At 44.5% G+C, this 27550-nt stretch overlaps 1 protein-coding gene across 4 annotated transcripts in view; it reads left to right on the forward strand.

Moving 5' to 3' along the window:
• The first annotated feature begins 7436 nt into the window (after positions 1 to 7436).
• Positions 7437 to 27550, forward strand: part of GARRE1 (granule associated Rac and RHOG effector 1) — an 82367-nt gene continuing 62253 nt past the window's right edge. For 2 of the 4 annotated variants that reach the window (XM_027079363.1, XM_027079365.1), the window contains exon 1: positions 25549 to 25677. The gene's annotated coding sequence lies outside the window, so the exon portion shown is untranslated. Of the gene's footprint in view, positions 7459 to 25548; positions 25678 to 27550 lie in introns of those variants that run through there. The other 2 variants (XM_027079364.1, XM_027079366.1) reach the window with 2 other exon arrangements.

A 27550-nucleotide genomic window follows, 5' to 3' on the forward strand; every position in this document is an offset into this window, starting at 1 on the left:
TCCTGAGAGGGGACCAAGCTTGTGACAGCTTCTGGACTCATGGTTCTCTTGGATTTGCCTGTGACTATGCCTGTGCAGATGTGGAAATTGCTAATTTGATGAGATCACAGGATTTTTGAGAAGTAATCTCATTTCTTCTTACTGATCTGACAGGCTTTATGTGAGATAAAGTTTCACTTTCAGGGTTCTCCATATATGTTTAAGGCAACCTAACTCCCTTTCAGTAAGCCCAATCTCCTTTTTTTTTTTTTTTTTTTCGGGCCCCAGCAGTGAAAGCGCCAAGTCCTAACCGCTGGAATCACCAGGGAATTCCCTCCTTGGTGATTCTTATAAGTGTTGGCTTATAAGTCAAAGGTGGCTTTTAGTTTCATCAGCTCCTTCTGAGAGCCTCATTGTAGTCTCAGAACTGGATAGAGCTGCCCAGACTCATTTGTTGCAGTGCAGAGTGAGCATGGTTCATTATTTTGCACTTTAACAGCAATGTTTCATGGCAATGAAATCATTGTAGGTTAAGAGCCAAATTTTAGTTTATAAACTCAGCCTTTTCTCAAATATTTCTAGTAACTTGGCTCTAAAATGTTATTTGGTTCTGCCCAGTTTTGCCCCTAAATGGAAAGCATGAATATTTGGCTGCTGTGTGGCTTAGGGTTAAGGTTAGGCACAACATTGCTGAGCAGTGAGAAAACTAGAGGTCTGGGCCCCGAGCCCATTTCTCCCTGTGGAGTGAGTGGGGAGAAACCCCTTTCACTGTTCACCACTCACACACACTGGTCTCCTACCTGGCTGGAACACCGGGTGCCCCAAATTCCACATGGGAGGCAGCCAGCTGTCTGAGAACAGGAGTCTGATCTGTGTGGTCCTACCACCCAGCACCTACATCAAACATGAGCTGAGGGGACTTCCCTGGTGGTGCAATGGTTGAGACTGTGCTCCCAATGCAGGGGGCCCGGGTTCAATCCCTGGTCCGGGAACTAGATCCCACATGCATGCCACAACTAAGAGTTTGCATGCCACAACTAAGGAGCCGGAGAGCCTCAACTAAGTAGCCCGCCTGCTGCAACTAAGACCTGACGTAACCAAATAAATAAATAAATAACATGAGCTGAGTATCCCAGATCTCTTGGGAGGGAGTCCAGGCTCTGTGACCAGTGCCCAAGGTTGTCAAGTCAACATTGACACCGGAAACTCAACCAGTGGCAGCTTTACTGTCCCTGCTTGCTACAAATTGAAGACCCAATTGAGATGCCCTAAATGAACCGCAACTAGGGGCAACCACGTGTAAAAGTCTCTGGAGGCCTAAACAAGTTCAAAGTCGTCGGGTCGGAGGACTCTGACGTGATGTGTTGAAGAAACGGAAGAAACAACACAGCCCCTGAGGCGCTCCTTCCCACTGAGCCTAGCGGGAGCAGACAAGCTACAGGGTGGCAGTCTGTAAGTTACTCCCAGGCATCAGGACTGCTGCCAAGGACAGCCATTCTAGTGGCTACAGTGCTCTTTTTGTTTGGGCTAATAAATCCGCTCTTGTTTCAGTGACAATGAGTTGGGGTTATTACATTTTGATAACCAAAAGGAGAGTCCACCCACATTCAGGAAAGGGGACAGAGTTCTGGTTTCTTCAGCGAGATGGACCCATCTGGGGGACTCATGCCCCTCCGTCTTGGCCCCCTTGTAGATTTACAAATCTGAGGGGATGCTCATAAATTTAATTGTTCAGAACTCCAAGTGTTCAAGTTTGAACTCTTTACAAGGCCACAGAATCAACTCTGCAAACTACCCTCCCGCAGTTCTTGGGAGACACCTCTTTCTGGACCAAGACCACAGCATAGACCTTCTGAGCTAGGGTGGTGCCCATCACCAGGTCGACATACTGGAACCTGAGGAGAGCCGGACCTTGGCTGTATGTCAGCTATAGAATGGACTGGAGCTCCCTCTGGTTTTCAGGATAACTTGACCTCAAGCTGTGCAGCCCTTCTGGCTCCACCAGCACTAGAACCTTGCCTGGTTCCCTCCCCAGTACACCTTTCTTTCCTTTCCTGGTCATAAGTCCTTGGATCCCTGACAGTGTGTGAGTCCTGGAAAATATCCGTCTCCCTCGTGCAGACCTTCACAGCTGATAACTGTGGTATGCACAGCCTCTAGGGCGGTCCCTACTGCATCCAGCAGCTCCCCCTCCCCCACCCCACACACATCCAGCCCCTTCTGCTTCACCTCACCCTGGAGAGCCCTCAGGGAGTCCCCCAGCAGCTCCCCCTGCCTGCACGTATCTTACGTGTTCCCTAAGGTGGTACCAGGCATCCTGTCCTGGTTGCAGGGGAAGGGGCCTGGAATCCTGGGGTCCAGCCCACCCATCAGGGATCTCCCAGGCCTCTGGCCAGCCCCAGACCCTCAGAAGGGTCAAAGGCAACCTGGGATCTGAGAGGTGGGGGTGAGACAGAAGCAGACGGCTCAGCCTGGCAAAGGCTTCTTGGCCACAGCACAGCCATTTCCAGCCAGTGGAGGGTGGAAATGGAGAAAGAACAACAGGATGCTCAAATGGTTACGGGGAAAGGGAGGGGTGAGGAGCGACTTCCTCAGGGAGACGACCTGGACACTGGGGCAGAAGTCTCCCCTTTGGCACATGACCCATGCTGCCCTCACCCCCTTTCCTGCCTGGGGCGCACCACCCAATAGACTAGACTGGCCTTGCCCCAGGTCTCTCCGTACTCAGCAGCCAGCCAGTTGCTCTGTGCCCAGAATGTCTGGCCAGCCCTCTCCAGACTGGCTCCCAAATCCTGTGGATTCTGGAATGCAGCTACCCTTCCTGGGGCTCACAGCCCATCTTGCAGCTTTCACATTCTGCCCAAGCGAGACCAGTAAGGTAAAGGAGAAAAGTTACTCTCCAAACTCAACCCCGTTGCCCCTGCCCACCCCCTCCCCACGACCATCACCACCAAGAACACTCGGCTGGCTGTGAAAACCTCTTCCCTGAACGCTCTTCTTTCAGACGTGCCCACTAAAGCCAACAGGTAAAAGCCCAGCCTGGAAGCCCTGGCTTTGACTGCATAAAGAGCACACAAGCCAACAGTAATAACTTCGGCTGTTTAAGAAAATCATTTCTCTAATCCCTTATGAGCCCCTCTCTGTGGGATGCTCCTATTCTACAGCTCTGCTGATGTTAGGAATGTGAAACCCTCATAAAAGCTAGACGTAGAAAACCAGCTTTGTTTTTCTCAACAAGGGGAGGCACCTCAGGTCAAGGCCAAGGTGCACCTCTGGCCCATCTCACTAACACAGTGCTCTTGGGTCACTGAGGAGCTCCTGAAACCCTGTTCTGCTCACTCCTGCCGGAGAACAACCTCCGAGGCTCCCATCGCTTCCATGGGGTCTGGCTCCAACTTTGCCTTTAAACAATACACAGGAGGGCAGGTGGATTCAGGGAGAGGCCTTTGTTTCCTGGCCTGGGCCTTCTTGGCTTCCCGAGGGGCAAGTTGAGGTGTCTGTCTGGTGGTCTCTGAGGCACCATCCCATCCCCCTGTGCATGAGTCTCTAACCGTAGACCTCTCTGCAGAGCTGAATCAAAGCTTCTGTACCTGAGGACATGGGGGCTCCAGGAAGGTCCAGCCTCCACCTCTAGACCTGTGGGCTCCATCCTCTTTTTGGGCACTCTGGTGTAAGGGAGCTTGGAATAAAGAGGTGATATGAAGTGACAAATGTCTCAAACCTGTGTGGTGGCTACATGGATGTTTTTTCCTTTCCTCTCCATATGTATGTGCGTTTGATGAACGAAAATAGTTCAAAGCTCTAGGAGGTGGGTATGATAGTTATAGATGTGCTCACAAACCAGACTTGATTTATCCACAATACAAGATGTCCTCAGGTAAGTCTGAGAGGTCCAAGACAGCCTGGTGCTCAGAGCACCACAGACGCCACCAAAGGGGCCCCAAGGTTGGCAATGTCCATACTGAGTTCCAATAGGAAGCGCACATGGGACTTCCCTGGCGGTGCAGGGGTTAAGAATCCGCGCTGTCAGTGCAGGGGGTGCAGGTTCAATCCCTGGTCAGGGAACTAAGATCCCTCATGCCACGCAGCACGGTCAAAAAAATTAAAAAAAAAACCCAAACTGTATGCATGGCTGAATAGGTCTCTGGAACCTCCTGGTCCTGGACTGAAGTCTAGAGAAGGGCCCAGATGGTGCCAGGCATGAGTGGTTTCCAGCACATTACTCTGGGACCATGAAGCTTGGAGTGAAGTGAGCAACGGTGGTTGGGTGTGCAGGTCAGAGCCTGCCAGGGGGCCCTTTTAAAGCCCCCATCCAGTGTTTATCAGGTACCTCTAGGCATGGCCACTAGAGGCTTGGAGGGGCCTGTATTAGGAGCTAGGAGAACCTCCAAACAAGAGATAGGCTTGTCCTGGGACTTCCCTGGTGGTCCAGTGGCTAAGACTCGGTGCTTCCACTTCAGGGGCGGCGGGTTCGATCCCTGGTCAGGGAACCAAGATCCCGCATGCCAAAAAGAAAAGAAGAGATGGGCTTGTCCTGAGACTGCAGGAGCCACACTTGGCCCACTCAGAAGCCGGGCACCATCATCTCTGATCCCTTTTCCAGCCTACATAGGTACGATGACACCAGTACCCGGGAACACTTCCTCCAACCCAGCTGTCCTCTTCCACGTCACATCCCTTCTCCTGTAGTTGGGTTCCACAGCTTGTTATGTCAGTAACACTCACCCCTCTCTCTGTTATTCAACCCCCAGGTGAAGCCTTTCTCCATCTTCTTACTTTTACCTGAAAGCTGCTGGGGCAAGGCAGTTAATATGAGAGAAGGCTCTATCGACCTGAAATAGATCCTCAGTACAATTTGGAAATTCTACCACATTTTTCCTTTCCGCATTCAGACCTTTCTCACTCTCCTCACACCTCTGTCTGCAAGTTCCCCTCACTCTTTACTGCAGCCTCAGGCAAACCCATGGCCAAGCATTTTAGACCCCCTCCAGCCTTTTCAGAACCTCACAAGATGAATCACATCCTCTTTCTCCTGTATATTCAGTCTCTTTTTGTCAACTGGATCTTCCTCTCTGACATTGAAACATGTTTAAGTTTCTTCCACCTTAAAAAACCAACCACAAAAAAGTCTTCCCTCAATCTACACCCACCTTCAGCTCCTACCCACAGCTTCAACAGCCCCCTAAGCCCCAGTGACATCTTCAACAGCCCCCTAAGCCCCAGTGACATCTCCCAGTGACAGCTTCAACAGCCCCCTAAGCCCAAGCTCCAGACCTCCAGCCCCAACTGCCTACTTGGTGCCTCTTCTTTGATGTCATGTTCACAACGGCACTCATGGCCTTCTTCCTGTCTTCCTCCCTTCCAAATGTGGTCTTCAGGAGCTTCCCAGCACTGTGTGTCACCACTCCAATGGCTCATCCCAGAGACCCGGGAGAGATTTAGGATTCCCTCCTCTTTCCAACCCTCCATGTCTAGTTCAACCACTGACTTTATTCCCCACTGCCACTACCATAGTCTGTGAATGGCTTTCAAAATGAGATTCACACAGCTACTAATGTCAGAAGGCAATCTATTGGGGTAGAGGAAGAAAATATTAGAATTTAAGACTTATCTTTTAAAATTCTTTTAATGTATGTTCCATTATGTAAATAGTATATTAGTAGTGTAGTGCATATAATTTATAAGTAAAATAAATATGGACGATATTCAAACATTTTTCCTGATAGATGTTCAAGAACAAAAAAATGTGGAGGTCCTGGTTTACATCAGGATCATCTTTTGCTTGGACAACTGAAATAGACTACTAACCAATCTCTACATCTATCTACATACCATCTATCCATCCATCTATCTATCATGGTAAAATATACATAAAATTTACCGTTTTAACCAATTTCTTTTTTTGGCAGCATTAGGTCCTCATTGCTGCTCGGGGGCTTTCTCTAGTTGCGGCAAGCAGGGGTTACTCTTCGTTGTGGTGCGTGGTCTTCTCATCGTGGTGGCTTCTCTCGTTGCAGAGCACAGGCTCTAGGCACACAGGCTTCAGTAGTTGTGGTGCACGGGCTCTAGAGCGCAGGCTCAGTAGTCGTGGCCCACGGGCTTAGTTGCTCCATGGCATGTGGGATCTTCCCGGACCAGGGCTCAAACCCGTGTCCCCTGCATTGGCAGGCGGATTCTTAACCACTGCGCCACCAGGGAAGTCCCCCATTTTAACCATGTTTAAATGTACAGTTTTGTGGCATTAAGTACATTCACATTGTTGTGCAATCATCACCACATCCATCTCCAGAACTTTTTCATCTTTCCAACCCAAAATTCTGTACCCATTAATTACAAACTCCCCATGCGCCCCTCCTCCCAGTCCCTGGAAACTACCATTCTACTTTGTCTCTGTGAACTTGACTACTCTAGGTACTTCATATAAGTGGAATTATAGAATATATCTTTCTGTGACTGGCTTCTTTCACTTAGTGTAATGTCTTCACGGTTCATCCATTTGTAGCATGTGTCAGAATTCCCTTCCTTTTTAAGGCTGAATATATTCCTTTGTATGGATATACCACATTTTGTTTATCCATTCATATATCGATGGACACTTGGGTTGCTTCCACCTTTTTGACTTTTATGCGTAATGCTGCTATGAACATGGGCATACAAGTCTACATCCACTCCTGCCTCTCCTCTCTAGTCCTTCTCCACAATGTAGCCCAAGTAATCCCTTTAAACCCACAAGTATGGTAAAATCACCCCTTGCTCTCAGGTAAGACTTTCTCACTACCTTCGTTTCTTGAACACAAAGCCACCAAAGACACCTGCTGTTACTTCTGCCATAATGTCCTTTCCTCCCTGCTTCTTCAACTTTTTCTTTTCCCCACTCCTCTCCCTCTTAGGACCTCAACTCCTGCTCTTTTCCTGAGCGAAGAATTCCCTGATAACCCTCCTTCACTAGGTCAAGGGACGCTCTCCCTCCCTCTTCCACTTTCCCCTCCTACCGCTTGTCGCAATTGGCACTATACCATCAAGCGCATTTATAACAATGATTGTTTCCACCACTAGAGAATAAACGTATGAGGGAGAGGGCATTATCCACTTCCTACAGCTCCTGCGAGGACCTGGCATCTAGTAAGTGCTCAATTCTTCAGTAATTAATTTTCATAGTAAGTCTGTGAGGACACAGCTGACCCCTCCCGCCCGGAGGCTAAGTCACAGTGGAGAACCAGGGTGGCCCTGCGGACTCTGGCCACCGGTCCTCAACCCCCGCCCTGGCTGTCCCATTTGGAGGTCCTCCGTCCCTAGGCAAGGGGGCGCAGGGCCCTCCCCGCCCCGCTCGCGCAGGGAATGGTTGGGGACCGCTCCTAGCCGCTTGGTCTGCAGCCACCCGGCGTCCGCCTGGGGCGGGGGCGGGGCCTGCCCGGAGACGTCACTTCCGGTGTACACAGCCGGTTCGGGCGGTGAGCTGGGGGCCGGGGCGCGTCGCAGGTGAGGAGCGGGCGCGAGCAAGTGCTGCCTGGCGCAGGCGGGCGGGCTCAGGGGGTGGTGGGTGGGTGGTGGGCCGCGGCCGGGGCTGGTGACTGGACGAGCTCGCGGGGTGCCGCTCCGCTTGGGGCCGCAGGGCTCAGGGCCGTCGGCTCCCGCCCCTTGCCCGTCCGCTGTGGAGGACGCCGGGCTCTGGGAGCGCTGGCTGACCGGACGGAAGCCTGGAGGGGCCTCCTGGCTCGTGCCTGAGACCGGGGGCGCGGCGGGGACCCCGCGGACGCGGGGCAGGAAGGGCGGGGGGCGCTCCTCGGGCCGCCGGAGCCGGGGAGGTCGGGCTGGCGCCGGGACCCGCTCCCGGAAGCCCGCCGAGCAGTTAGCGGAGGGACGGCGGCCTGTGGGTCCCGGGGTCTACCGGGACTGCCTAGGGACGCGGCCCTCACGCCGCCCCGCGGCTGCCGGTCGGCTGCGCGCACCTTCCCCGCCGGGCCGGGCCCCGAGGAACACGATTTTCCGGCCCCGCTGAGCCCGCTGGCGCAGTCGGGCCAGGGGAGGTTCCGCAGGGACCGCCGGAGGGCCGGGGCTGAGGATGAAGGACCCACGGCTGAGGGGCGAGCGTAGGGTCAGGGGTGTGTCTTCCTGCTCCGCGCGGTGCGAGGAAAGAAGCATGCCTGGTTGGCATGATAAGAATTTTGTTTATTCTCCTCACAAATTTTGCCAGATAAATACTCAGCTTGGGGGGGGGGGGGGGTTAATTTGAAAATAGCTTGTTTCCGCTCCTTGCCCCCATTATAAAAGCAACTCATTCTCCTTTCTTCACATTCAAGACAGCACAAAAAGTGTTGTGACAATACTTTTTAAAGTGACAGTCATCCACCAACCTACCGCTCAGTGACAGCCATTGCTAACATTTTGGTGATATCAATAAATACAGATATTATCACTTCTATGGACTTCATAATGTACCATTGTATATCATAAGTTAACCAAGCCAACGTATACCAAGTTAACATGTAGATTGTTTCTAATTCGTCACAAGATAGACAGTTCTGCCAAAAGGATTTGTCTGATTGTTGTTTTGGGTTAAATTTACAAATGAGGTCAAAGGTAACATTCATTTAAAAAATACATAGTAGTATTTTTCCTTTGTTGACACTTCAAAAATTATGCTCCATTCCAATATTCATAACATCCATCCATATTTGTTTCTCATTTCATGGTTTTATTTTTACTTTTAGCTGTTTTAAATTTACTTAAAATTTGGTTTTGGTTGAAGATATGAAGTTATTTTCCAAATAGGTTAATTTTCCCAACTTTACTGAAAAAACTGTAATTGCTGTTTTATCATATTTTAGACCTAAAGTTCTAAGTTTGTGTTTGTAAAGGACTACTTACAGATTTGATATTTAGATTTTGTGTATGCTGTTTTATAATTCCATTCACAATATCTTTTTTAAAAATCATTTTCCTTTGCAAGTCCAGGATGTATTTCATGTTTGAGACTTTTTTCTCTTGAAGTAAAAAAAAGTTTAGTTATTGCTGTTTCATTTGCTGTCTTGCTGACAAGATAACAAACTCCATATGAAGAGTTCAGGTTTGTTGTGGCAACTTTTCAGTCTGGCATTTGAGATTCTAATCTTCCTCTATTTTTGCACACGAATACGTAGGTTAGCATTGGAGACCAAGATAGAAAAGTTCTCAGATTCCCTTGGCAAGCCTAGATTTTTCAATCTAAAATTATCTCTGGATTTTTGGAAGACGACATGTTTTAAGCATCCTCTTTAAAAATTTTTAAACAAGTTGCACATGATTCTGCTGAAAATTTTACTAAGTGTTTATTCTGTTGAAAACCCGAAGCCTAATACACCAGCAGCTTTTTGTCAAGCGAGTCTAACAAGTCTATAGGAAAATGATTGTTTCTGAGAGTTAGTGGACTGGGGCATCACATGAGTTGAGTGTCCACTCTCTCCTTTTCCCTCCTGTGACTTTCTGCTTAGTGGAAAATGATGACCTTCCAAGGTGGAGAGAGAATGTTGGTTTGAATAAGGAATTGCTTTTTTGGAGTTACAGAAAAAGCAGGATGCCATTTTCTCTTAGTTCTAAGTTCACCAAGAGCCTGAATGTTTCAGGGGTTGTGCTTCAAATGTCTTTATCCATAATGAAACTGTCCTCCTGAGGGTCCTCTGATTGATAGATGCAGTGGCTGCTGCTTTCTCATTTCCCTTGACCTTGACCATAAGTATTTGGCATGGTGAGCCACACTTTCTTGCTGTTGTGCATCTCCTCTTGGTTGGCCTTCTTGACTTAAGCTATTGTGATCATTAGCTTAACTTTGTGACTGTGCTTTTTCACTTGTCTTTGCTGCTTCTCTTCTTCCCACATCTGCCTGGAAGCATTTTCTAAGGCCCAGCTTAATATCTCTACCTCTTTCCCCCAATGCATGCTCCTTCCCACTTGTCCAGCATGTGACTTCTAGGTAGAGACCCATTTCACCCCCTCATCCTCTTTCCAGTCGGTGACCCCAGCTCAGACTTTGATGCAAGTAATTTCTTTCTCTTCCTCTAACTGACCCCTGGACATGTTTCTGAGGCCATACTTTCTGCAGGTGATGAAGCCCTTCATTGCTTCCCAAGGTGGCCTGTCCTTCATGACTCTAAAGTTCTTACCAGCTGACTTACCACAACTCTTCTTCCTTCTTTTTTTTGGCTGTGCCATGCGGCATGCAGGATCTTAGTTCCCCAACCAGGGATTGAACCCCCGCCCCCTGCAGTGGAAGCGAGGAGTCTTAACCACTGGACCGCCAGGGAATTCCCTCTTCTTCCTTCTTGATTTGGGTTCTATTGCCATTTGCTTTCTATTCCTACAATTTGATTTAAACTTGTACCTTTGCTCTGAGGGGCTTCAGACATAATTTGATCCCACCCTGGATTAGAAAAATGAGACCCAATGAATTTAGTTATCTCACATTTCTGCAGTATTTACAGTATAGGCCAGTTACTGTACTGGAGGATTGGAATACAGAGCTGGAAGGCACAGCCTAGGAAAGAAAACCAAATAAGCAGTTGCCATCAAGTATCATAAGTGCCTAGAAGCAGGAGACAGGTTTTAGAGATCTTGCCTGTCTTGTTCACTGCTGCTATCTCCAGGGCCTAGAACGCAGTGTTTGGGGAACAATTAAGTATTTGTTGAATGAATCAATGATCATCTGAGAATGAAATCAGAATAAATGTCAAATCAGCTATCTGTAGAATAGATACAAGCCAAGAGACATTTTGTAAATGTAGTTTTGAGAATTTCAGGGAAAACTTTTAAGTTCAACCAAAATGACCCAGCTATAACCCTAGGAAGGCATGATTGGAATGTGTTTGTGGCCAGATGCTTAATTTTATATCCTCAGAAGAAAGATTTTGATTCTAGAAGGAGAGGGTTGGGATGATGTCTATGGAAATTGGGGTGGTGGGTCCAAGAGAAGAATTGGGTGATGTGTCTGTAGTACCTTCTGGGGACCTGGGCCAGAGGAGCTCTGTGCAGTCCTTCACTGGGCCTTTGCTCTTCCAGACAGATGGGTGCATCTCTGTTGATGCCTCTGGTGGAGAGAATCTTTCCTTTGCTTTGCTTCCATGATCCTAATGCCCTTTGATTAGAACATGGTTTCACATGGAGATTTCCTGTCGAGAGTGGTCTGCATCCAGACTCCTGGGTCAGATCCTGGACTTGAGTTGCTGGCTAACCTCTCTGGTTCCCCATCCGAGGAATGGGGATAATAGTAGCACCTTCCTCTTTGCTGCCTGGCCCCCGGTAAGAGCTCAATAGGTGTTAGCTCTCATCATTATTTATAAACTTTGTGACTGGCCTTCTGGTTAATACATCATTCACCTTTTGAGCTTAGATAGCCTGAATCAGTCCCCCTGAACCTACTTGCTCCTGGGTGCACTGGGAACCAGAGCTGAGAACCAGAAGGTGGGAAGTCATGACAGATAGGCTCTTCCCAAACTGCTTGTTCAGAGAATCCAGCTGCAGTTGTTAGGGAAGACTGTCAGGTGAAGGCTGTGCTTGAGCTGAGTACTGTGGGAATTGGTGAGTCCAGCACCACAGGAAGGGGAGAGGACTTTTAGGCAGGGCCATGACGGCTGTAAAGGTATAGAGCTGAGCAAGTTTGAGGTATGTGAGTTGCAGGAGATTTAGGCTGAAGGGTGGATAGATATGAATAGGGGAGTAGAGGGAAATGAGATTGGAAAGTGGGGCCAGCTTTTGAAGATATAATTAATAACAGTCTCTAACTTATTGGGCATAACAGTGTGTCAGGTGCTATGTTCATCCCTTCGACTCACTGTGCTAGCCAGGTTTGGTGTGAAGTGCTTTGTGTATAATACCTTGTTTGGTCCTCATAACAACCCTCTGATGTAGCTATTTACTATTATAAGAGAAATGACATGTTGGATGTTTCCTCGATTCAGCCTGCACATTGCTACAGGGCTAACCCTTGACATCTGCTGTACGTTTAAAAGCCTTTTGTGACTTCTGTTTCCTGATGAAGTCCAAGCCCACCAAGATTCTCTGACTTCATGAAATCATCTTTAAAGTGTGAAAATATGTGTCTTACAACTGAATAAAAGCAGCATAGGTGCAGATATGCATCAAACTCAGAGAAATATCATTTCAATGAAAAAGGCAAGATGCAAGACAATGTGTATATGTGCCCATTTGTGTAAAAAAAAAAAGAGAGGGGGGATACACATGAAATAGGTTTCTAAGTGCAGAAAAACAATTCTCGAATGATAGAAAAGAAAGAGTGATTGCCTTTGGGATGAGGCCCCAGAAATCTAGGCTGTTAGACTGACCTGGCTTTTTCTTGCATACTCTTTTGTACAATACGAATTTTTTCCACTGTGTATGTGTATTTTCAATGAAAAAGTAATAGGAATTAAAATCTAAATGCCTGCTATATACATAGCAGTCACTTAGAGAGGGAATGTAGCATAGAGTTTAAGGGCAAGGACTATATCCAGACTGCTTGGACTCAAGTCCTGCCTCTACCACTTAACTGGTCACTAACCTCTAAATCATATAGCCTCTCTTTACCTCAATTTACCCTGTCTGAAAATGGGTGAAGTAATAGTACCTACCTCCTGGGGTTATAGTGAGGCTTAAGGGAGTTAATATTTGTGAAGTCCTTAGAACAGTTCCCGGCAGGTGTGGGTTTTTTTGGTGGTGGTAGTGTTATGGCCCTGTGTTTTACACCAAAGTGAATGTGAAGATGTGTCCAATCTCTCTGTGTGCTTACAATTCATCTGGAAAGGGAAGACACACAGAGCTAATGATGAGTAATGGCAGTGGAGGCTGCAGGAGCTCAGGAAAGGCTCCATAGGAACTAAAGGGGCCTAAGATGGTGTCATCGAAACAGTGGATCTTAAATATGGGTAACTTCTAGAAAAAGTGAAAGGAGAGAAAAGGATGCAAAGAGGCTTGTTCCAGGTGTGATGTGTGTCCCAGATGGACTGAGGCAGAGAAGTGAGACGGGAAAGCGCCTTGAGGGAGCCTGAAAGTGGAATATGCCGTGCCATGGCAGGTCATCGTTAGCTGGCAGAGTTTTTCTTAGCATATATAAAATGATGGGATTTATAGCGATGAGAGTTTAGGCTTGATGAAATGTGCTAGCTCTACCTTGAACTTTCAAGTGATTGTGAGATGTTCTTGTGTAATTTTTTTTTCCTTTTTGTGTGTGTGTGTGTGTGTTTTTTTTGCCGTACGCCGGCCTCTCACTGTTGTGGCCTCTCCCGTTGCAGAGCATAGGCTCCGGATGCGCAGGCTCAGCGGCCATGGCTCACGGGCCCAGCCGCTCCGCGGCATGTGGGATCTTCCCGGACCGGGGCACGAACCCGTGTCCCCTGCATCGGCAGGCAGACTCTCAACCACTGCGCCACCAGGGAAGCCCCCTGTGTAATTTTTTAAATGAAGCCCTTCATACAGGACATGTGGGTTACTTGCAGGTTGGTGCTTATAGTCAGTGCTGCCAGTGGGCATCCTGGATGCAGGCCTCTACATTTACTGAATCTATTTCTGGGTTCATTCCTAGATGGTATTGCTTTTTTTTTTAAGCCATTTTGACTATATTCCTTGTGTCTAGGCCACTGTCAGATACGTGCTTTTCCAAATTGGTAGTTGCAAAGAATCATAATGTGAAAGTTTTTGAGTGTGGAATTAGAGCTAGATATTACCTGAAAAAAAAATCAAATTTTCTTATTGAAAATGATTTTGGGATTAGGTGCTAGTGAGATGGTCGTATGACTGGGGAACCTGGGAATACCTGTCTTCCCCTACCCCACTCCCAGGTCCCAGAGGGGGATGTATGTACCTGAGAACAGGTAGAGGAAGGCTGGCTTGGCTCCCAGACTTGAGTGCTGCAGGCTGGTAACCTAGGCAGGGAGAGGTGAAAGTGGTTCCTCTCACCAGCTCACAAGGACCTGTCTTGTCTCTGGGTCTCCAGGTAGGAAAGGATGTACTGTGCCTGTCCTTGTCCTTAAGTCACTTTGTAATGTGCTTTGTGAAGCAAGGTGATTCATTCCTTAGCACTGTCCGTGTTCTTTTTCTAGTTTGGGGCTGCAAGAGGGAGTGGTAGGCAGGGAAATGGGAGGAGCCATGACCTCCTTCCCGTCTTGAGAACACAGGGCAGCACTCCTTTTAGTTTGTTGCCAGGACTTTGGGAGTTGGGGCCAGGGCTGCAAGAAGGTAAGAAATATTTTTGAAAGTTGTTGTCACTGTGTGGTATTTGGGGTGGGGGTGGGGAGAGGGAGTTAGTATTTTTACTGCTAGTAGGCCAGAATGAAGAATTTTTAAAAAAGATAAAATGCTGCCTTCTGACTGGTTCCTGGCCTGTTTCAGAGCAGTAGTTCCATTTATTGAGTGCTGTCCTTTATGGATTTAATCCTCACCGCAGTACTGAAGAAACTGAGGCACAAGAGTTGAGGTAACTTGCCTGAGGTCATAGAGTGATTAAGTGCCGTTCATTCGACTGATGGTTGCTGAGAGCAGGATTTCATATCTAGGGTCAATCTGTCTCCCAAACCCATACCCATAACTACTGCATAACCTCTCAGCATTGAGAGATTTCATCTTACCCACAAGGTAGGAACATGAGCCACTGCAGGCCTGCTCTCTAGGGCTGTCTTCCCTGCCTCAGGAAGCGGTGGGAGGTAGGGGTGAGATGGGCAGGAGGCTCCTTGAATGTCCTCATTGCTAAATATTTGACCTGCTGAAATGTTTGTGGAGAAGAATGAGCTCCCTAGCTGTAACTCGGATTTGCTGTTCTTTTTGAGAGATGGAAAGGCTTGCTGGGTGTGCAAAGTTGGAGTCAGTGTTCCCAGCCTGGAGGAAGGAGCTTCTATAATATCCACTGATGAAATTTTTCATGGGTACCTTAAATTTTCAGAAATGGTCCTGAATCTGAAGTGTATTTATCTAAAGTTTATATAGTTCCTCTCTGTAGTAAGAGAAATAATTTCCATATTATGGTTTGATTTACCTGTTTGTATATAAGCTGCTTGATAAATACTTGTTTTTCCCCATTTGAGGTTAGTTTTGGATAGGTTCCACAGTGCAAGTTGTTAAGAATGAGTAACACTATACAACTTTGAGTTCTTAAATAACTTTCTAATGGATACATTAGTTTTCACTAGTTCAACATGCTTTTTTTTTTTTTTTTTTACAAGTTTGGAAACTTTTTGGATAATTGAGCTAAAACTAGGCTTAAACAGAGCTGAGTAGATCAAGGCCTTATCATGCTGTAATAAACTGCAAAAAATAAATAAATAAAAAATAAACTGCAGGTTTTTAATAGGTGTAGATTAAAAAAATTTTTTTAACAAATTGGATTTGAAAAATTAATCAATGTTTTGTGATTTTTACTTTAAAGTAATGATTTACTTTAAAGTAAGTTATTCTAACTCCTTGATTTATACTCGAATTTCCTTCAGCAGCACAGTTTATCACAAACGTTTTCGTAGTGCTTGGGTACATTTTGATATGCAAATTTTTTTATTATCATTATTATTATTTTTGGCTGTGCCACTCGCATGTGGGGTCTTAGTTCCCTGATCAGAGATCCAACCCACGTCCCCTGCATTGGAAGCAAGGAGTCTTAACCACTGGACCACCAGGGAAGGCCCTGATATGCAAATTTTTATTGGTCTGAGACCATTTCAATTTACAGATGTAAACTTTGTTTCACCTGAGTTAACTTTTTCAGATGTTTAGGAGCCAACTTTGTTCACCTTTTGGTGGTGTATGGTAGTTGCTTGTAGATAAACCTTTTCTTGGCAAGGCTCTGACCACCACCACCCCCCTTTTTCCTTTTCTTTTGAAGATTTCTGTTTAACAAATATTTTTTTGGCTTAGAGTGTTTCTCAAATAAAATTCAGAAGTTCTTATATTTAATTTGTTGTTATTTTTTGTTTTGTTTTTGTTTTTTTGGGTTTTTTTTCTTGGCCACACTGCTCAGCTTGCAGGATCTTAGTTCCCTGACCAGGAATCGAACCGGCACCCTTGGCAATGAAAGCACAGAGTCCTAACCACTGGACCGCCAGGGAATTCCCTGGCCTATTTTGTTTTTAACCTGTGTTATTTTGAAACTAAATTTCAACTCTGTTGACTTTGTGGTTAGAAAATTTATTTCTTCTGCTTAACTGAAATTACCAGTTATTTGTAGATTACCAGATATAAAAGCTCTTCAAATCTGCTGCTGACAACTTGCTTTGTTTTTATAGAGGAGTGTCATATTTTGTGATGATAAATTGTTTTAGAGCAAGTGTCAGTACAAGGGGCAGTCAGGTGTCACCACGTGGGAGCGCTTGGTTCCTCCATTAGACCAGAAGCTCCTTGACGTCAGCACTGTTAACCTCTGCATCCTGGGTGCCTGGAGCATTCAGGCACGACTTACAGGGTTGAGCCATGCCTGTGGGCACAGGTGTAGAAGCATCTTTATTTTAACTATGATAGATTCCAGCTATGATTAGAATTTTTTAGAATTCTATGAATAGAATTTTTAGTACGGTTTTTTCTATCTACTTGAGTTTTCATACCTCAGTATAGGAAAGCATGGGCTTCAGATTTTGTCAACCAGTCAGTTATTTAGTAATTTTCCTTTTGTTTTGTTTTAATAGCAGTTTTAGTAGCCACTTCTTGACTAGGAAAAATGTAGTTTAATCTTGACTTCCTTAAAACTTTTTCATTGACATTTTTTACTCTGATAGAACTTTAATGTTTCAGGAATTGTTGCATGATTCTTTAAATTAAAATGCGTTAGTGTTCCTTGAAAATTTTCTATATAAACTAGTGTCCAGTTTTGAACATAGTTTTCTTTGGGAGCAGTCTCCTGGGCACAGAAGTAGTCTGGGCTTGGTGGACCCAGAAGTGTCACTTCCTTTCCTCTGGCCTTGGCTCTCCATGCCTCCCTTTCCGTTTTGATGTTTTAATGATACCCTCCCTGCTCAGTGATTTGTGTTCAGGAAGCTAGGCAGTGATTACTTTTGTTTCTGCTTTGTGAATTTCTCCCCCCACTTCCTATTTTTACTGAGCAACTACAGGAAGTGAGGCGGCTCCTGGCTGGCTGCTGCTAAGCTCTGATGTTAGGTGGCAGAGGACAAGGCCTTAGGGCCTAAGCCATTCAAAGCATTTTACACCTTTGACTTTGCACTGCCTCCTTCTTCAGGAATCGTAGGAACACGCTCTTATGATTGGGTGATTGGGTTGAGATGACCACGTGTCCTTGTCAGCCTGGGGTTGGGGGGAATTGGGTGCCGCTCAGCTGGAGGGCAGAGCTTTTGTGAGGTAGATGAGAGGTTGTTCTAGCAGTAACAATAGAACATAGTGGCGCTGTGGAGAAGTAGCTGTTGTGGGTGGACAGTGTGGCAGGAACAAAAGGTGGGTTGAAGAGACCTGTTGCAAGTAAGGCTGGAGAGGTGATTCTGGATTTGGGCGGGCCTGGACTGGCAGGCTTGGCGTGTGAGGTGAGCAGCCCATCTGCTCTCTGAGGTCTTTGACGAGGCCTCGGCCTCTATGGTGCTCGCCTTCCTCCCAACTCACGGCATTTGTTTTTTCAACCAGGTATTTAGCATTTACCTGCCTCTTTTCCAGTGATACCTCAAATGGACCTGTTGTAGCTTAACTTACGGGGAAAGTTTGTATCATCTTCCCAGAAAGAAGTAACTTTTTTATGTATTAGGTACTTGAATATAGAAGGAACTTGTTTAGCAGAGTTGCTCAATAGCACTACTATCGACATTTTGGGTGGATAATTGCTTGTCTTTAGGTGGACAGGGGGGTTGTCCTGTGCATTGCAGGATATTTAGCAACATTCTTGGCCTTACCCACTAGCACCCTCCCAGTTGTGACAACCAAAAAATGTTTCCAGACATTGCTAAATGTCCCCTGGGCAGATGTCTGTGTGTGTGTGTGTGTGTGTGTGTGTGTGTAATCATCTTCACTTGTTGAGAGCCACTGTGTTAAAAGATTGAATGCTGACTTACTAATTTTGTGAAATGGAATAAAATAGAATGGTTTCTTGGGATTGGAGCTATTTATTAGTTTCTATTCCAGTATCTGACATTCTCATACATTTTTAGCATGCTACTTAGATTTTGCTATTGTCTATCTATTATGCTTTCATTGGAAGATCTGGGACCTGAGTATCTGGAAACTTGGCTTTTGGTCTTCATAGAAGATATTCTCTCTTGGCCTTACACGCTTGCTCCTGAAGGCTAGTTCTTTGGAAGCTGAACAGTGCTGGCATAAAGGAGAGAGCAAGAGGCATTTAGAATGTAACAGTAACAATAGCCAACATTTATGCAGCAGTTGCAATAGCCCAGGTGAGACCAGGTGAACAGAATTGAACCATGAACTGTGGTGAACAGGATTAGCAGGACTGAATGTAAGGGATTGTAAGGAAAGGGAACAGGATAGGGACCATCTGGGATAATACCTTACGTTTAGGTGCAGGGTTGGTAGTGCCTTTAACCAAGGCAGTAAATGCAGGAGGAAGACCGGGGAATGGAAGGATGACTAACATTTGAAGTCCCAGGAGAGAGGGGTCTTGACTGGAGAGGTGAATTTGGGTCATTAGCAATGCATATGGCTATGATCTCCTAAAGAGAGACCACTTTCCTTTCTTTTCATTGCTTCAGCTCAACTTCCTGCCAATTCCTGCCAAGAATCCTACAGCTTGAAACCATCTCCTAAGGGTAATAAACAGAATGTCCTGGTCTAGATCATTGACGGAGGTGGAATAATGCAGTGATGGAGACCTCCGCTGCTAGGGGCAGACTCCCAGGCCCCAAACCCAGCTCTGTTGGGGACTGCTACCTTACCCGTGTGGCAGGAACTTGAAGAACTCACTCAAGCTCTTTAACTGCCTCACAGGATCCTTGTGAGCATTAAATTAGGTAACAGATGTAAGGTGCATAGCACAGTGCCTGGCACTCAGTACCCGTTCAGTTAATGTCAGTTGTTTTTATTTTACAGTTCTAGTGAGCATTAAATGAGATTATGTATCCAAAGCTCCAGGTATAATGCTTGACACATTGTAGTCACTTAATGAATGGTAGTTTTGTTGAGGAGTACTTGCGTGAACATGTCATGTCATCAGCTATTTTTTTTTTTTTTCAAAGCAGAACCTTTTATCTAGCACTTAGCTACTGCCTCTGTGGATAGCAAGACTGACCGTGTGAATGCTGTATAGAAATAACCATTAAATAAATACTGAGGATGAACTAATCATTCAACAGACATCTGTGCTTGGCACTCTCTGATATCTTGAATGAGCTCGGTGATCTTGGTGGTTGGAGGTGGCAGAGAAGCACAGGGGAAACTGGCAGTTGTGATGCAGTACGTTACAATACAACAAAGACAGTGCTAAGATAGGGCTAAAGACAGGCTGTTATGGTTGCACACAGAGGCGCTTCTACCTCAGTCTTTGTCAAGGTGGCTTCCCAGAGGAGCTGACATCTCAGTTAGACATCCAGGAGGAGTGAGAGTAAGCCAGGAGAGCTTTCCATGCAGAGGGAGCTGAATGTGTAGATGGTGAGAAGAAAGATGGCACAAGCAAGAACTAGGCAGAAATGGGATGAGGGAGGTGGGGGGAAGTTGGGAGAAAGTTGGGAAGGTAATGGAGAGCAATAATCGATTTTAAGCAGGAGAGTGGCGTGATTAATCACACAGCAACCAGAGAGGAGCAGTCCAGGCATTTAGAAGATAACTCAGGAGGCTCCTCTGTAATTCAGACAGGAGGTAAAGAAGGTTTGAACTTCGGATTGGCAGTGAAAATAGAAGGAAAAAGACTTGCAAGATGTTAAGGAGGCAGAAAGGATATGACTAAATGATTAATTGGATATAAAGAAGAGTAAGGAGTAGAGGATAACTCCAGGTGTCTGGCTTGTTCAGGTAGGTTAATGGTGATGCCATTCACTAAGACAGGGAAGGAATATGGAAAGACTGGGGAGAGTTGGTTTTGGACATTTGATTTGGGGACGTGTCCATTAGGTAGTTGAATATTTGGGATCTGGAGTACAAGAGAAAGATCTGGGCTAGAGAGATGGATTTGGGGATCATCCCAGTGAGAATATGTTGATCTTAGAAACAGGGCACAGCATAGAGCTCTGAGGAACCACAGCACTTCGGGTCTGTCAGATGGGGAGTGGCTCAAAGAGGCAACTAAGAACGGCCAGAGGGACAGGAAGAAAGGAAGGAGAACTAGCATCTTTTCATATCACTCTTTTTAATGTGGTAACACAAGGGGAGCCAAAAAAGTAGAGCCCTAATGAGAGGGAGAACTAAGAACTGAATCAGACATCTTCTCTTGTCTGGATAGATACTTTAAACTTGTGAATGTTGAGAATAAAAATCTTCAAAGCATTTTTTTGGAGTGCATTTCTAAATATGGCTTGTGTCATTCTGAACTGACCGAAAAAGCACCATGGAAGTGGTTGGGCTTTGAACTTCATGGGCAATAACTTTACTAACCTCCCTAATTTCCTGTAGTGTCCCCAGATTATTAAGGGTGGGTATTTAGATTTACATTGTTGTTGTCTAGAGAGGACAGAGAATTTTCTGTATTTTTTTCCTCTGAAGAAGTTGTTTATGGAGTGGTTCACCTTTATTTTTTAAATAACAGCTTTATTAAAATGTAAGTCACACACCATACAGTTCACCTATTTAAAGTGTATAATTCAGTGATTTTTAATGTATTCATAGAGTTATGTAACTACCACCAGAATTTCAGAACATTTTCATCACTCCAAAAAGAAACCCTGTACCCATTAGCAGTCATTCCTCATTCTTCCCATTTGCCCCAGCCATAGGCAACCATTAATTTTTCTGTTTCAGTGGATTTGCCTATTCTGGACATTGCATGTTAATGGGATCATACAATACGTGAACTTTGTGTCTGGCTTCTTTTTTTTTTTTTGCGGTATGCGGGCCTCTCACTGTTGTGGCCTCTCCCGTTGCGGAGCACAGGGCTCCGGACGCGCAGGCTCAGCGGCCATGGCTCATGGGCCTAGCCGATCCGCGGCACGTGGGATCTTCCCGGACCAGGGCATGAACCCGTGTCCCCTGCATCGGCAGGCGGACTCTCAGCCACTGCACCACCAGGGAAGCCCTGTGTCTGGCTTCTTTCATTTGGCATAATGTTGTTTTCAAGGCTCATCCGTGTTGTTGTGTGTATCAGTACTTCATCCATTGTTTTGGCCCTGCAGCACAGCTTGTAGGATCTTAGTTACCCAACCAGGTATTGAATCCAGGCCCTGGCAGTGAAAGTGCCGACTTCTAACCACTGGACCACCAGGGAATTCCCGTACTTCATTCCATTTATAATTGAAGAATATTATTCCATTGTATGGCTATACCACTAAGTTGTTAGACGTTTGGGTTGTTTCCACTTTTTTTTTTTTTTTTTTTTTTGCGGTACGCGGGCCTCTCACTGTTGTGGCCTCTCCCGTTGCGGAGCACAGACTCCGGACGCGCAGGCTCAGCGGCCATGGCTCACGGGCCTAGCCGCTCCTCGGCATGTGGGATCTTCCTGGACCGGGGCACGAACCCGTGTCCCCTGCATCGGCAGGCAGACTCTCAACCACTGCGCCACCAGGGAAGCCCTCCACTTTTTTACTATTATGAATAGTATTGCTCTGGACTTTCATGTACAGGTTTTTGTGTAGACATGTCTTTTATTTTTCTTGGATATATACATAGTTGTGGAATCGTTTGGTCATATGATAATTCTACATTTAACCTTTTTAAAAATTAATTTTATTTTTTTATTTTTGACTGCGTTGGGTCTTTGTTGCTGCGCACGGGCTTTCTCTAGTTGTGGAGAGTGGTAGCTACTCTTGCTGTGGAGCATGGGCTCTAGGCGTGCGGGCTTCAGTAGTTGTGGCTCGCGGGCTCTAGAGCGCAGGCTCAGTAGTTGTGGTGCAGGGGCTTAGTGCTCTGCGGCATGTGGGATCTTCCCGGACCAGGGCTCGAACCCGTGTCCCCTGCGTGGGCAGGCAGATTTTTAACCACTGTGCCACCAGGGAAGCCCTACATTTAACCTTTTGAGGTACTGCCAGACTGTTTTCCAAAGTATTTGCACCCTTTTACATTCCCACAGATTCTAATTTCTCCACATTCTTGCCAACATTTGTTATTGTCTGTCTTTTTTTTTTTTTTCGGTACGCGGGCCTCTCACTGCTGTGGCCTCTCCCGTTGCGGAACACAGGCTCCGGATGCGCATGCTCAGCGGCCGTGGCTCACAGGCCCAGCAGCTCTGCGGCATGTGGGATCTTCCCGGACCGGGGCATAAACCCATGTCCCCTGCATTGGCAGGTGGACTCCCAACCACTGTGCCACCAGGGAAGCCCTATTGTCTGTCTTTTTATTATAGTCATCCTAGTAGTTGTGAAGTGGTATCTCATGGCTTTGATTTGCATTTCCCTGATAGCTAATGATGTTGAGCATCTTTTCATGTGCTTATTGTCCATTTGTATATCTTCTTCAAAGGGTTCAACTGTATTTGATCATCAGTTTGGGCAAGGTAGATTAACTTGTAAAACCTGACACTGTGAAAGAACAGATGAACATATTTGACTAGAGAAATGAGAGAAAAGCGTGTGTGTGTGTGTGTGTGTGTGTGTGTGTGTGTTGAAAGATGCTGTAAACAGAAGGTAAAAGATAAAGGACAGGCTCCCCAGAAAAATAACCAGCACTCTTCACCCATATCAGGCCTGAGCTTAAGAGACAGGGTGCTTGATGATCCTGTTATTTAGCTGTGACTTTGGAAGTAGAGACCATGGTCTCCACCTTCTTCCCCACAGCACCTATCTTAAGGCCACAGATATTGCAACCACTGCCAGGTTTCTGCAGATCTATGGCCTGACAAGTAGAGAGGTCACTTGCCACATGGATAAATATAGTTTCATCTATATTGAAGCATATATCAGAATTTCTGTCCTTTTAAGGCTGGATAATATTCCATTTTGTGGTTATACCACATTTTGTTTATCCATTCATCCATTGTTGGATATTTGGCTTGTTTCAGCCTTCTTGGTATTATGAATAATGCTGCTATGAACATAGGTGTACAAATATCTGTTTGAGTCCCTGCTTTCAGTTCTTTTGTGTATATACCCAGGAGTGGAATTGCTGGATCATATGGTAATTAACTATATGTTTAATTTTTTGAGGAACTGCCATGCTGTTTTCCATAGTGACCATACCATTTTACATTTCCACCAGCAATGAACAGGGTTTCAGTTTCTCCACATCCTTGCCAACATGTTGTTTTCTGTGTGTTGGTTTTTTCTTTTTATAATAGTCATATATGCATATGAAGTGGTATCTCATTGTGGTTTTGCTTTGCATTTCCCTAATGGTTGGTGATGTTGAGCATTCTTTCATGTGTTTGTTGGCCATTAGTCTATTTCTTTGGACAAATGTCTATTCAAGTCCTTTGCCCATTTGATAATTGGATTGTTTGGTTATATGTTTTTGAGTTATATGAGTTCTTTATATATTCTGGATATTAATTCCTTTTCAGATATATGGCTTACAGATATTTTCTCCCATTCTTTGGTTGTCTTTTCACTCTATCAGTTGTGTCCTTTGATGTACAGAAGTTTTAATTTTGATGAAGTAAAATTTGTCTGTTTTTTCTTTTATTGCCTTTGCTTTTGGTATCATATGCAAGAAATCATTGCCAAGTCCGAACTCATTAATTTTTATATACTTAATGAATTTTGCTCCAGAAGAGTTATTCTTTTGATTCTGAAATTCTACCATTATTGGCCATTAATATAAGAACTTATTCTTCAGGTTTACCCTGGGTCCTATGACATGGGCTGGGTAGTATTAGATGGGTTCCCTTATTTCTGGCCTGATAACAATTCCTGGGCTTATCTTTTTGTTTTTGACCCCATATCTAGAATCAGCCATTTCTATAAGGAATTCTCATCCTATTTGGTGGGAGGAAATAGTATTAAGGGCATTAATTGCAAATGGGATGTGAATTTAGATCTTTTCAGTAAAGTAAATGTGTACTTTTTAGAAAGAAAAGGATAACTCATGATTCAAATTCAATAGAAGGATTACAGGATTTTTATTTCTTTGACTTTATATTTGTGTCTCTTCTCCTTTATTGACAGTAACACCAGAGAGGTACAGTCAAGACGCTGTTTTAACTTGAAAAATCCTTCTCTGTGTGGTTATGCCACCAATTTGATAAATAGTTTAGGTTCACTTGTCTTTTTTATTTTTAGGATTGTTTTATTTTTTATTTACTTTTGTTTTATAATTATATAATATATTTACATGGTTCTAAAGATAAAACTATATAAAAAGCCAGTTATACTGAGAGAAGTATGGCTTCCTTCCTTGCCTTTGTTCTTCTCTGTACCTCATAGGTAAACATTTTTATTGGTTTTTGGTTTATTCTTCCATTGCTTATTTTAAAAAATATAAGCAAGTGTGGGGGGTGTGTGTGTGTGTATCCCCTACATGCTACTCCACTCCTATTTTATTTATTCCCTTGTTTTTCATCTTGGCAATCATCTTTCTTATTTCCAAGAGTTCTTCCTTGATTTCTGCTTCATTTATGTTTCGCTTGCTTTTGTTTTAAGGTTGCATTATCTTCTCATCTCTCTCTGAGGATACCAGTTAGAATTTCTTTAGATACCAGTTTTTCTGGGACCTAAAATATATGTTTCTCCCGGAGTCTGATCTGCTTTTCATCTTAGTTTTCCTTTATGTCCTCCTCTTTCACTATCTGGTGATGCTTATCGATGAAGAACCAGGTTGATTATATAGGTTATTGACAAGAGGTTCCTGTTTTTCCAACAGTCCTCTTGCCTTAATAGGAGTTGGCTGATTCAGTGACCAGGGGTGAGAAGTATGGAGGAGATCAGGTAGATGAACCTATTTCCCACTCCTGACTGTACCTGCTGACTCAAAGCTGGGCATTTATCCAGCTCCTCCAGGAAAAGGGCTCTGCTTCTCTGCCCGCCTTTGGCTTTACATGTTCTGAGAAGTGTCTAGCTCTGCTCTGGTCTATCTTGTCATACAATTTCCTCCACTTCCTTTCTGTCTTCTAGAAAGTGGCCAGCATTCAAATCGACTATATCTCTCGGCCATTTTAATTACCGTCATGTTGTGATTCCCTTGTGAATATCTTTTTGTTGTCTTTGGAATTTGAGGAAGGTGGGGAGGGAAGGATCTGTGCCTGTTTATTTAGCCTGTCATCTTGAAATGAAGCTGCTTTGTGCCATACCATTTCTGACAACAGGACTGCTTTTCACTTCTTTTTCTCTATTGGCTTAATGACTGAAATGGATTTAAAATTGTTCTCTGTGTTCACAAATAATAACTATCACATCACTGAAACATGTGATGCCACCCACCCTAGAATACGTAGATTTCTACTCAGTTTAGGGATTGGGTGACTTTACAAGACCTTTCTTGTTTGTCAGTAACTTTTTTCCAGACAAGCAAGATAATAAGGCCTGGTTACTTTCACTTACTGGAATGATAATAATAATAAGATCATCAAACAAGTAGTGCTTAATATGTGCCAGACATTATTCTACATGCTTTGTATGTATAAACTCATTTAACTCAATAACAGTAGTTACTGTTATTATCCCTATTTTACAGACGATGAAACTGAGGCACACAGAGGTTAAAGAACTTGCCCAAGTCACATAGCTGGTAAGTGGCAGAGCCAGGATCTCAACCAGTTAGTTAGCCACCAGGGCCACTTTCTTTTCCACTGCATCTCTAAAGGGAAGCTCTTCAAATTTTCTCAGGATGACCACTTTTTCAAAATTTTATCAGTTATGGGTATAAGAAAACCCTTTTATACTTAACTTTTGTCTAGTTTCAAGCATGTTCTTTGTTATTGTTTGAAATACAAATTCCTGTTGACTTTGATGCAGAAAGGAATGCTTTAAATGATGTAATCAGGTCTGAGTTCAATTTTAATCTATTGAGAATTTTTGCAAATTATTGTAATGTTGAAAAGATGTGATATCTACTAAAATGTCCTTTTCTGCCATGTGTTTGAGAATCGTAGGCAGCGTTAAAACTTATGAATACCATACTTAAATCTTACAAGTCTTGGCTACAACTGACTTCTGAGATCTTTCACAATGCATATTTATTTCCATGTAGCATGAATAGTGGATTCATAAATGGTGAATATTTTCCCAGTGAAAATTCTTTTTAAGAAAATACACAGCAGAAATGTCCTTAAATGGATTGAACATATTTTAGCCCTTCAGGGAGATAAATATGGAGGAAAAGCTTTCAAAAAACAATAAGACAAGTATTGAGAATAATTTTATTAAAAAAAGTAAAAGAGATATATCCACGTGCTTATATACATGTTTGTGTACATTTTAAACTTTTCATTACAGAACTGTTTGATCATATACAACAGTAGAGCAGATAATATGATCAATCTCATGTGTACCCATCACCGAGCTTCCATCAGTATTTTGTCAGGGGATATTATGATCACTGCCATGAAGATGACTCCTTAGATGGATGTCACCACCTTCTTTGCATATTGTTTCTTGGCAAAAGCCTATTTGAAAATGATAGAACTTGAATGGTATTTCAATTCCATGATATTTCCTTGAATTCAACACTATCTAGTTTTGATTACAGCAAAGGTCAGCACAGGAACACCGGATCCATTAAGAATAAGTAAAAACCAATTTTTGTTTTCTTCAGGGGCTTGTTTGTTCTTTCTGCCTGGAGAAGAACCCCAGGCTTGACTGTTGGACCGGAGTGGTCTTGTTAGAAGCAATTATGATACAAACAGAAGTTTTCATTGAATTTTCCAACCAGCCCCTTGGTTCTAAGAAGTAGAGTCATTTATCACATGGAGGTGGAAGTCCCTTTCTGGATTCTTGATGAATAGGAATATTGGTGAAATACCTGAGTTGCCTTAAGTGGTGTTTATATAGTCAGCAACTTTAGATGTCCATGCTCAGGTGTCGTCATCCTTGTGGCTTTCAGCAGGTTTTTAGCTGACCAGTTTGACTCTCTAATTATAACATGCATCTAGACTCACCTGAGGATCTTGTAAAAAATGCATATTCTCTGCTCCTGCCTCCAAAGATTGATTCGTTAGATTTGGATTGTATTCCAGGAATCAGCATTTTAATAGTCATTCCATTAAAGGGATGTTCTGATTCTAATGTCAGGGAAGGAAGTCCTTAAGCTTTGGTTGGCTTCTTTCTTTTCATCCTAGTCTTAACAAGGTTAATGTTAATATGGCATCTCATAAAAAATTGCTTAAAAATTTTCCACTCTTAATAACATGTTCGGTGGGCATTATAACCATGCCCTGTACACTGATATGGCCTATAGACAGACTTATCCTAATACAGGTGCACCTTTGGTGTTTAGCAATTCAATTCTGATGCTCACGGCCTGAGGACCACACCTTGAGGATACAGGTGCACGGGTAATAAGTGATATGGATACAAAGGGTTCAATATGGGAATTCCCTGGGAGTCCAGTGGTTAGGACTGTGTGCTGCCACTTCAGGGGGCATGGGTTCAATCCCTGGTCG

The sequence above is a fragment of the Aethalodelphis obliquidens genome, unplaced genomic scaffold (assembly GCF_003676395.1).
Source record: "Aethalodelphis obliquidens isolate GAN/ISIS:26980383/991018 unplaced genomic scaffold, ASM367639v1 scaffold43, whole genome shotgun sequence".
Classification (NCBI taxonomy): Eukaryota; Metazoa; Chordata; class Mammalia; order Artiodactyla; family Delphinidae; genus Aethalodelphis; species Aethalodelphis obliquidens.